This window comes from Rhinatrema bivittatum, chromosome 9 (genome assembly GCF_901001135.1).
Source record: "Rhinatrema bivittatum chromosome 9, aRhiBiv1.1, whole genome shotgun sequence".
NCBI lineage: Eukaryota > Metazoa > Chordata > Amphibia > Gymnophiona > Rhinatrematidae > Rhinatrema > Rhinatrema bivittatum.
Genome location: NC_042623.1, coordinates 77524017 through 77535807, shown reverse-complemented (window position 1 = coordinate 77535807; position 11791 = coordinate 77524017). Strand labels below are relative to the sequence as shown.

The 11791-nt window shown below is 44.9% G+C and overlaps 1 long non-coding RNA gene across 1 annotated transcript; it reads right to left on the bottom strand.

The window, feature by feature from the left end:
• Positions 1 to 257: 257 nt before the first annotated feature.
• On the bottom strand, positions 258 to 778 carry LOC115098749. Its single transcript, XR_003858603.1, has 3 exons — positions 752 to 778; positions 446 to 517; positions 258 to 294 (listed from the first exon to the last, which is right to left on the bottom strand). It is a non-coding gene; the product is annotated as an uncharacterized LOC115098749 (long non-coding RNA).
• Between the last annotated feature and the right edge of the window lie 11013 nt (positions 779 to 11791).

Here is an 11791-nt window from a genome sequence, read left to right as displayed (position 1 = left end):
AAAAATGTTTTTCAGTTCATTTTTTAACATGGCACTCTTCTACAGTTCTTCTTCCTCACTCATCCTCTTCCTCCCACTGCCTCCCTCCCCTCTCACAGTGACTAATACCCCCTTCCCTCAGTCTCACATTCATCCCCCATTCACATTTGCAGCATGTTGGTCAATGGTCAGGGCTCAATTATCTAATATCTAATAATATAATACCTGGCCCACCAGTGACGGTTCCCTCCGTCCTCCTCTGCTGACAGCCACTGGGCCCAGGAAGCCCCGCCTCGTCCCTGCTGGTGTGTGGTTCTGTACGAAGACACAGATCAAATTTCAGAGAACAACAGTTAAAATTAAAAAAAAAGGAATTGGAACTGACACAAACAATATTAAACACAAATTCCATTACAATTAATTGAATAATATTTGTGTACTTGTGTAGTATTCTCAAACAACCTACCAGGCGAAGGACGCGCTAAAGTCAGGCGGACCTCCTCAAGCCAATCACCCTCGTGAAGTCTCAGATGCCGACCTGAGAATTAGAGGTAGAAAGGAAATAGAATAACATTAATTGATTAATAAATTAATTACAAACACAACATGCCCTACTAGGTTATTTTTTTATGCAATATATAAAATTTTGTAATAAAAAAATACTTAGCTATCTTTTAATGTGGCATTCAAAATTCCCAAATACAAATCCCATCATTTCGAAATGATAAATAAATATAAATAAATATAATACACCACTAACATTATCTCTCACCTTTCTTCTTGAGATCTTCGATCTCACGTGGGTAAGAGGCTCTCCGGCAGAACTCCTCCTGGAGAGCCACCCAGGCTGCAGACTCCCTTTGAAGGTTAGGCCTGCTGCCTGAGGGGGTGTAGAGATGCTCCTCATCCAGGAGGAGTAGCCAGGCTAGGAGGTCCACATCTGCCTGTGTGAACCGTGGCTTCCTGGACCTAGCATCACGATCTGCCTTTGAGGAGGACGGTTGGGCTGACTCCCTATCACAATCCATCTACAATGAGAAAATAAAAAAGAAGATGAAAAAAGTAAGTTCAGAAGCTCAGAATGCAAAGGGCTGAAGTATCCCACCCTTCACATCCCCCACTGCTGGTATATGGGAGAGAGAAGGGGAAGGGGAGGGGGTGGGGGGAGGTGAAGGGGCAAGCAGCCCCACTCCCTGTGAGGGATGGGAAGGGAGAGACAGCCCCACTCCCTGGGAGGGATGGGAAGGGAGAGACAGCCCCTGAATGCAGGGGCTGTCTCTCCCTTTCCATCCCTCCCTCCCCTCCCCCCCCCCCCACCACTCACCCACACACTATTCACTGGCTGGGACATGGTGGAGGGGAGGAGTCAGGGTTAGGGAACTGTGTGCAGGAAGATCACAACACTCCTGGTATCAGGGATAGGGCACTGTGTGCAGGAAGATCACAATACCCCGGAGGAGTGAGGGTCAGGCAGCTGAGCTCACCCCTGTCTGTGAAGCCAGCCTCTCACTAGTAATGCAGGGAGGGAGCTGTCTCAGACTTCACCATCCTCTCCCCACCCCCCCCCCCTCACCCACACACCATTCACTAGCTGGGACATGGGGGAAGTCAGGAGTGAGGGTCAGGCAGCTCCCCCCTGTCTGTGAAGCCAGCCTCTCACTAGTAATGCAGGGAGGGAGCTGTCTCAGACTTCACCATCCCCCCCCCCCCCCCTCACCCACACACCATTCACTAGCTGGGACATGGGGGAAGTCAGGAGTGAGGGTCAGGCAGCTCCCCGCTGTCTGTGAAGCCAGCCTCTCACTAGTAATGCAGGGAGGGAGCTGTCTCAGACTTCACCATCCTCCCCCCCCCCCTCACCCACACACCATTCACTAGCTGGGACATGGGGGAAGTCAGGAGAGAGGGTCAGGCAGCTCCCCCCTGTCTGTGAAGCCAGCCTCTCACTAGTAATGCAGGGAGGGAGCTGTCTCAGACTTCACCATCCTCCCCCCCCCCTCACCCACACACCATTCACTAGCTGGGACATGGGGGAAGTCAGGAGTGAGGGTCAGGCAGCTCCCCCCTGTCTGTGAAGCCAGCCTCTCACTAGTAATGCAGGGAGGGAGCTGTCTCAGACTTCACCATCCTCCCCCCCCCCCCTCACCCACACACCATTCACTAGCTGGGACATGGGGGAAGTCAGGAGTGAGGGTCAGGCAGCTCCCCCCTGTCTGTGAAGCCAGCCTCTCACTAGTAATGCAGGGAGGGAGCTGTCTCAGACTTCACCATCCTCCCCCCCCCCCTCACCCACACACCATTCACTAGCTGGGACATGGGGGAAGTCAGGAGTGAGGGTCAGGCAGCTCCCCCCTGTCTGTGAAGCCAGCCTCTCACTAGTAATGCAGGGAGGGAGCTGTCTCAGACTTCACCATCCTCCCCCCCCACTCACCCACACACCATTCACTAGCTGGGACATGGGGGAAGTCAGGAGTGAGGGTCAGGCAGCTCCCCCCTGTCTGTGAAGCCAGCCTCTCACTAGTAATGTAGGGAGGGAGCTGTCTCAGACTTCACCATCCTCCCCCCCCCCCTCACCCACACACCATTCACTAGCTGGGACATGGGGGAAGTCAGGAGTGAGGGTCAGGCAGCTCGCCCCTGTCTGTGAAGCCAGCCTCTCACTAGTAATGCAGGGAGGGAGCTGTCTCAGACTTCACCATCCTCCCCCCCCCTCACCCACACACCATTCACTAGCTGGGACATGGAGTGAGGGTCAGGCAGCTCCCCCCTGTCTGTGAAGCCAGCCTCTCACTAGTAATGCAGGGAGGGAGCTGTCTCAGACTGGTATCAGGGTTAGGGCACTGTGTGCAGGAAGATCACAACACTCCTGGTATTAATAGGGATAGGGCACTGTAAGAGATGACTGTAGTAGATTGAATAAAGATCTGATGTTTCTGCTCTCCTCACACCAAACAAAAACAACACACAAGCAGAGAAGCCCTTCTTACAAAGCTGAGCTAGTGAGTTAAGTAGGAGGAAAAGTAAACATACTTGTGCCAGTGTGGCTACTTAAAAAATACACTTACCAACAATCAATTACATATATTTGAACTGTGTACAGTTCCAGCCAGGACCACCTTTCTAAAATGCACAGTGATTGGCAAATTCAACATGCACTAGCATTTCAGGTGCCTGCTAACAAAAATAATAAACAAACAAGTTCTAGTCACGTGAGTGCTGATCATTACATTACTTTTTTTGTCAAGCTTCCAACTGTTTCCATTTCACATCCCCCCAACCATTACCTCAGTGTTAGCCTTGGTAACATCAATAGATAAGAGCACAGCCAGCCAATAGGAATACATACATACATATTCATTCCTAAGTGACCTTTACTGACCTGGGAAGTGTGAACACTTTGTTTCATTTTCTGTTGGTGTTCGTTAGTTTCCAGTTCCATTTCCCATCCCCCCAACCATCACCTCAGTGGTAACCTTGGTAACATCAATAGATAAGAGGGCAGCCAGCCAATAGGAACACATATTCATTCCTAACTGACCTTCAGTGACCTGGAAAGTGTTTATTTGTATCATTTTCAGTTAGTGCGCACTAAATCGAGTTAGTGCGCACTAACTCCCGTTAGTGCGCACTAACACGATTTAACGATTTTTAACGATAAATCGTTAGAATTTCTATTGTATCGTGTTCTATAACGATTTAAGACGATATTAACATTATCGGACGATAATTTTAATCGTTGAAAAACGATTCACATCCCTACTACTGCTTCAAAGGAGCAGGTAAGTTCTTCAACAAAAAAAATGAGGATAGATAGGTAGGGTTTAGGGGTTGGGGAGGAGAGGAGAGGAGAGGGGAAAGGGGAGGAAGGTTAGGTAGGGGTTTAGGGAACTGGGGATGTCCTGATTGTTTTTTCAGAAACCCCCCACCCTTACGCGCCACCCACACGCACATGAGCATGCCGAAATAAAATCGGGTGTACATGTGTGTGCGGGCATCAGATTTTATAACATGCATGCTGACGCATGTTATAAAATCAACGCATCTTTTAAAATCTTACCCTAAGTGCATCTCTTTGCATTTGTCCACATTAAATTGCATTTGCAATTTGTATGCCCAGGCTTCCCATTTTGCAAGGTCTACTTGCAATTTCTCATAATCCTCTTGTGATTCAACAACTTTGAATAATATTGTGTCATCAGCAAATTTCATCACTTGACTGTTTTTCCCATTTCCAGGTTGTTTATGAATATATTAAAAAGCAGAAACTCCAGAACAGATGCCTAGGGCACTCCACTATTCACCTTTCTTCATTGGGAAAATATACCATTTAGCCCTATTGTCTGTTTTCTATCTTTTAACTACTTCACAATCCACAATAATTCACTGTCCCCTATCCCATGACTTTTTAATGTCCTAAAAATTCTATCATGAAGGACTTTGTAAAATACTTTCTTGAAATCGAGATACACTATATCAACTGCCTCACCTTTATCCACATGTTTATATCCTCAAAAAATGAAGCAGATTGATGAGCCAATCCATGGCTAAATCCATGGCGGCTTTGTCCCATTAAACTATGCCTATCTATGTTCAGCAATTTTGTTCTTTATAATAGTTTCTACCATTTTGTCTGCTCACCCCTTGATCCCGTTTTAAAAAATTAGCCTTGTATTGACAACCCTCCAGTCTTTAGATACCATAGACAATTTTAATGGTAGTTTGCAAATTAGCATGTCCAGAATTTCATTTTTAAGTTCTTCAGCAATATTACTTCTCGCGCCAGATCCTGCTTTCTGCTAAGAATTAGATCTAAAATGCCTCTTTTCAGTTCCTAAACCAATTGCTCCATAAAACAGTCATTTATTCCATGGCATCCAGGAACTTTACCTCCCTAGCATGTCCTGATGTCACATTTACCCAGTCAATACTGGGGTATTTGAAATCTAGACACCAAAAGTGCAGAAAAGAATTTAGTCCAAACCACGTAGTTCAAAAAGCTCTACAGAGCGTAAACAGTTTTTATTCTTGAACGGCAACTCCACTGATTCACAAAATACCAATTTAGACCGCGTCCCCCGACACGGTCCCGTGTTTCGCCTAGGGCTGCATCGGGGGGGAGCAACAATTTTTACATGGCACTGTAAATAAAGTATATACAGGTTAGGACTTAGAGCTGCAAAATACCGACACATATCTTATTTCACAAATATCTAACATACCTGAATGCACAGCAGTTTCAAAATTGGCAGGGAGCGCGTCCATCTTACGTACAGACAGGCATTTAAACCTCACGGAGTTGGCGCGAAATCAGGTTGACAGGTCACATGGTCAAGGAGGGGCCAATCACATCGGCCCCCGTTCCTGAGGCGCAACTAGCAGTACGAACAGCAAGCGCTTCTTCTGGTGATCCCACACCGATTTATGTAAATAAATGCCATTCAAGTTCCCGATTCAGCCCACTTGGTGTTACTGTGTTAAGGTAAAAAATCCACCTCTGTTCAACTCGTCCTAACTGTTCACTATAGTTGCCTCCCCGGGGTGAACGGGGGACAACCTCAATAATACGGAAGGTCAAGTCAGCAAGAGTATGTTCCCTTTGAATCCAGTGTGAAACAAGTGGTTCATTTTCACGAGAGTGGCGGATGTTAGAACAGTGTTCAATTATGCGTGTTTTAATCATTCTGGAAGTCTTACCCACATAGATCAAGGGGCAGGGACAGGTGATGATATAAATTACTCCTTTAGAAGTACAAATTTGAAGGGGCCCTGAGTGGAAAAACTTTACCAGTGATAGGATGTGTAAAGGAGGTGCAGGTTACAGTATACTGACACACTGTACAATGGCCACAAGGTTGATGTATAGCTGGGGTTAAAGGAACCACTGGGTCTAGATTGATTGTACTTCTAAAGGAGTAATTTATATCATCACCTGTCCCTGCCCCTTGATCTATATGGGTAAGACTTCCAGAATGATTAAAACACGCATAATTGAACACTGTTCTAACATCCGCCACTCTCGTGAAAATGAACCACTTGTTTCACACTGGATTCAAAGGGAACATACTCTTGCTGACTTGACCTTCCGTATTATTGAGGTTGTCCCCCGTTCACCCCGGGGAGGCAACTATAGTGAACAGTTAGGACGAGTTGAACAGAGGTGGATTTTTTACCTTAACACAGTAACACCAAGTGGGCTGAATCGGGAACTCGAATGGCATTTATTTACATAAATCGGTGTGGGATCACCAGAAGAAGCGCTTGCTGTTCGTACTGCTAGTTGCGCCTCAGGAACGGGGGCCGATGTGATTGGCCCCTCCTTGACCATGTGACCTGTCAACCTGATTTCGCGCCAACTCCGTGAGGTTTAAATGCCTGTCTGTACGTAAGATGGACGCGCTCCCTGCCAATTTTGAAACTGCTGTGCATTCAGGTATGTTAGATATTTGTGAAATAAGATATGTGTCGGTATTTTGCAGCTCTAAGTCCTAACCTGTATATACTTTATTTACAGTGCCATGTAAAAATTGTTGCTCCCCCCCGATGCAGCCCTAGGCGAAACACGGGACCGTGTCGGGGGACGCGGTCTAAATTGGTATTTTGTGAATCAGTGGAGTTGCCGTTCAAGAATAAAAACTGTTTACGCTCTGTAGAGCTTTTTGAACTACGTGGTTTGGACTAAATTCTTTTCTGCACTTTTGGTGTCTGGATATTATTGAAGTGCAGTATTCTTTGCTCTGTGGTATTTGAAATCTCCCATTATTACTGCACTGCCAAATTTGTTAGATTCCATTATTTTTCTTAGCAATTCATCATCTGTCTGAATATTTTGGCAGGTGGACAATAGTATACCCCCATCACTATACTCTTTGCCAACACACATGTGGGCAGATTTTAAATGATGTTCGCAAGTAAATCCAAGTGGATTTATGTGCATGGGAGGTTATGTGCGCCGGGCCTATTTTCAAAAGGCCCGGCGGCACGTATAAAGCCCCAGGATGCGTGTAAGTCCTGGGGCTTGAAAAAATGGGCAGGCGGGACGGTCCGGGGGTGATGCAGGGGCATGGCCAGAGGCCTCTGCAGGGCTGCTGGGCCAGGGGATAGCACGCCGGAAGTTGGCCAGCGCGTATAAGTTACGCCTGCCTCTGGCAGGCGTAACTTCTACAACAAAGGTACGGGGGGGGGGTTTCTTTAGAGCTGGGGGGTGGCACAGGGAGGAGAAGGGAGGGGAAGGTGGGGGGGAAAGGAAAGTTCCTTCTGAGGCCGCTATGATTTCAGAGCGGACTCGGAGGGAACAGGGAAAGCATGCTGGTCTTCCCGAGGGCTCAGCACACATAAGTTTGTGCGTGCCAGGTAGCGAGCACAAATGTAGGCCGCGCGCGTAGGTTTTAAAATCTACCCCATGGGATTTCTACCCATAAAGATTCTTCTGTGCTTTTAGTCTCTTGCAGGATCTTTATCCTGTTGGATTCTATGTCATCCTAAATATAAAATGCAAACCTCCCATCAAGTTGATCATTCCTTCATTGTGATATAATTTGTACCGTAGTATAGCACTTTCGAATTGGTTATTCTGTGATATGCCAATTATGTCTACCTCTTCATTTAGCACTGTAAATTTTAATTTTCCCATCTTCTTAGATTTCTTGCATATAGACATTTCATAGTATGTTTTTTATTTGCATTAACAACCTGCTTATCAGTTGACAGAGATCATTTGGAATCTTTTAACTCAGGTGGTTCTTTACTGATAAGCACATGGACTACTTTTTGCTTTTTTAGGAACCTCTCTGTTGGGATGGCCTAACTCTTCTGTTTCATTAGTATCTTTTGAAGATACTTCCCTCTGAACCATGCACTGCTGAGCAACTGTCAACTTTCCTCCTAGTTCTAGTTTAAAAGCTGCTCTATCTCTTTTTTAAAGGTTAATTCCAGTAGCCTGGTTCTTCCTTGGTAAAGGTGAAGCCCATTGTTTCAGAAGATAATCTCCCATCCCTAAAAGGTTGGACAGTTACTTACAAAATTGAATCTCTCTTCTCTGTATCATTGTCTGCCTGCCTCTGGGTCCTGAACATGGAATAAGAAGCATTTCAGAGAATGCTAACCTGGAGGTTTCCGTTATTAACCAGATAGACTAAAGAAAAGCCACTACTTATCCCTCGGTGTTAGCAGCATGGGATCTGTCTACTGCTTGGGATCCTGCCAGGTATTTGTGTCCTAGATTGATCAGTTTTGGAAACAGAATTCTTGGCTTGATGGACACAAAGTCTGACCCAGTATAGCAATTCATATTCTTGCAAGTTTGGAGCTAGGAAAGGGTGGTAAACACCGCCTCCAGAGTGGTGTAGGATGGCATGACCTAGGCTAGGGCTAGTAGGGATGTGTAGAGGGACGGCATACATTGCATTCAGTATTCGTATTCATCGGGGGCAGATACGTTGCATTCGGCAAGGGGGCCCCCGATACGTTCATGCATTCATTCTTATTCATTTCCCAGCTAAAATTTAATTAACTACAACCCCCCACCCTCCTGACCCCCCAAGCCTTACCAAAAGTCCCTGGTGGTCCAGCGGGGGTCAGGGAGCGATCTCCTGCACTCACGCCATTGACTGCCGGTATTCAAAATGGCGCCGATAGCCTTTGCCCTTACTATGTCACAGGAGCTACCGGTGCCATTGGTCAGCCCCTGTCACATGATAGGAGCACAAGATGGCGCCAGCCATCCATTGTTCCTACCATGTGACAGGGGCCGACCAATGGCACCGGTAGCCCCTGTGACATAAGGTCAAAGTCTATCGGCGCCATTTTGAGTACCGGCAGCCAATGGTGTGAGTGCAAGAGATGGCTCCTGGACCCCCCGCTGGACCACCAGGGAGTTTTGGTAAGTCTTGGGGGGGTCAGGAGGGTGGGGGGGTTGTTTAAATTCACTCCTTTAGACGGCCGAATAATTCAGTGAAGATTCATTGTATTCGTGGAGAATCGCGATACGTTTCGCTTCTCTACGAATACAATGAACATGACCCTATACGATGCGGATTACCAATATGTTGGAAATGAATGCACACCCCTAAGGGCTAGACTTGGGTGGTCTTGTGAGGCTGAAACAAGGCAAGCTGTACAAACTAGACTGGAGTTCAGGAATGAAGTGCAGTCTGGACTGGAACTCAGGAACAGACTGGAACTGCGTGGAGGTAAGAGTGAACTGAAACACAGTAACTGCATGGAGGTAAGAATGAACTGAACAAACTGGAACTGAGTGAGGGTGCGAGTGAACTGGAACACAGAAAGAGACTGTGGATAAGCGTGGAACTGGAACAAAGGCTAGGGCATGGATAGACTAAGACAAGACAAGACAGATCAGAACCAGGATGCCATAAAACATGGAACATAAAGTCTGAAGGCAACAATGCAGAAAAGCCCCAAAAGCAAAGGCAGAGAAAGGCTAGAGTCAGGAAGAGAGCTAGGGAGGCCTCATGGCTAGGCAAGAATTCAGAGTTCAGAAAGGCCTAGTATATGGAAGAGACCTAAGGAAGTCTCAGGGGTAGGCCAGAGATCAGGAGTCAGAGAAGACCTAGTATCAGAAACAGACCTGGGCAGGCCTCATGGCTAGGGCAGTGGTCAGAGAAGGCCTAATAACAGGAAGAGACCTAGGAAGACCTGAGTGTTAGGCCAGAGGTCAGGAGTCAGAGAAGGCCTAGTATCAGGAAGAGACCTAGGGAAGCCTCAGAAAGAGCTGAAAGACAGGAGGCCACAAGACAAAAACAGGAGTCAGAAGGGTCAGAGGTCAAAGGACAGACAAGGAAAGGCCAGGAATGGCTATAAGGAAGACATGGCTAGAACCAAGAGCAGAATAACACTCGATCCTGAAGCACTGAGATAGAGACTAAAAATGATTAATAGGATTGGGATCTGGGCATGGTGCAGGCAGGCAAGAGAGGCTTGGCCAAGCAGGGGAGTGAGCTCATGGAGGTCTCCTGCTGGCACAAAGGCTATAGGACTGGATGAGGCAAGAAATGAGGGACATGTAGGAGAGTACAGTTCGGAGCTGGGCTCGCCGGAATTCTCTGGTGGAGGGGAGGCTGCGCAGTGGCCGAAAATGCAACAAACACATAAGAAGTAAGCATGTTTTCAAAGAAAGTGAAATTCTAGAAATTGAGTCATGACGTGATTCAAAGAGAATGGAATGAGAACTAACATTTAGAAATATTTCTTCACAGAGGGAAATATATGAATTGAACAGTTTCCCACTGTAGGTGGTAGAGACAAAAAACTGAAGCAGAATTCAAGAGAGCATGAGATAAACACAGAGGATCTTCATTTATTATAAGATAGGAAAAGCCAGATGAAATAGGCTCTGCAGTACCGCAACAAGAATAGAATATGGGAGTACTAGGTGAGACTTGCAGCTTTATCGGCTGTCATATTCTCTGTTTCTATGTAAGTAAATTATGAAAAGAGAAAATATATAACTCTTTAATTGATTTGGGGGAAGGTTTTATTTAACCACAGCTTCTGCTCTGAGTGTCTCAGTGGACCTGGAGCACACATTTTAATTGTTTCTCATTCTTATGGAAGACAGTTGGGAAACTCTAGCTACAATTTTTGTATATCAATGGCCCTATGCTAATGAATACTAATGCTTCATTAATAAAAAAACAAAAGGAAGCGATGGACTTCAAGGTTAAACTGTGCCTTTACCAGTCTTTTCATGTTTAAGAGATCCACAAACACTAAAATCAATCAAATTGATAAAGTGTCACCAGAGAGCAATTTCTTCGTAATACATTTTTTTTCATCTTCATCCTTAACATCACCAACCGATTTCTTGACTGTTTCATGAAACATACAAGACCCAATGCCCTATCTTTTATGCATTGTTCACTCTCAAGTATAAATAAGAATTTGCAGGCTACTACTGTATTTTTCATCAGTGTGTCCCTAAATATGCTCAGTTCATGAAAATCTATTTAAAAGAAAAAAAGAAATATGCTAGTGTGGATTGGGCAATACATTTACATTTTACAAAGCCTTAATGAATCATTTTCACAGATATCTATCAAGGAAGGTACACACTAGAAAATAATTAGTCAGCCAATCAGATAATTAGTTATTTTTTTATTGATATGTATTTTTTGATTGATATTATTTTTCCTCACTATGGGACATAAGAACGTTTTGACTTGGGCCTGTACTAAGTACCATTAGTCTTTCTCTCTTCTCTTTCTTTCTCTTTGTGTGTGTGTGTGTGTGTGTATATATATATATATATATATTTATATTTACTTAGTACAGGCCCAAGTCAAAACGTTTAAACCAAGCAAGCACTAATATTATTTTATAATTGCTAAAATCATAATTTATTTTATTAAACATGTAGCAACATCATTAAATAAGGATTTTACAAATATATAAAATACCACATAGAAAAACCATATATCAATAATCCCTTATTGTTTAAACTATACAAAATGGAGATCCCAGGAAGTACAGACTGGCCAACACAGTCCTTATCCAATGTCCAAAAAGGGTTTCTCCACTATATGCAGAGTATATGTCTTGAGTACTTGTGCAGCTTATATCCAGAGACGATTCAAATGAATTTTAGCAGTCTCATTGATTGGCAGGACAGGGAAAGCTCATAGCCCTTCAGACACAGCATACACTATAGTTGTACCACAATGGCTTATCAAGATTTTTCTAATCATTACTGGTGAAAACATCCATAGTGTCTTTATGCATACCACCAAGAGCTTCCAGATTACTTTATCAAAAATTTTTAATGACTAAACAAGCTTATTCCTTAAATTATTCTATT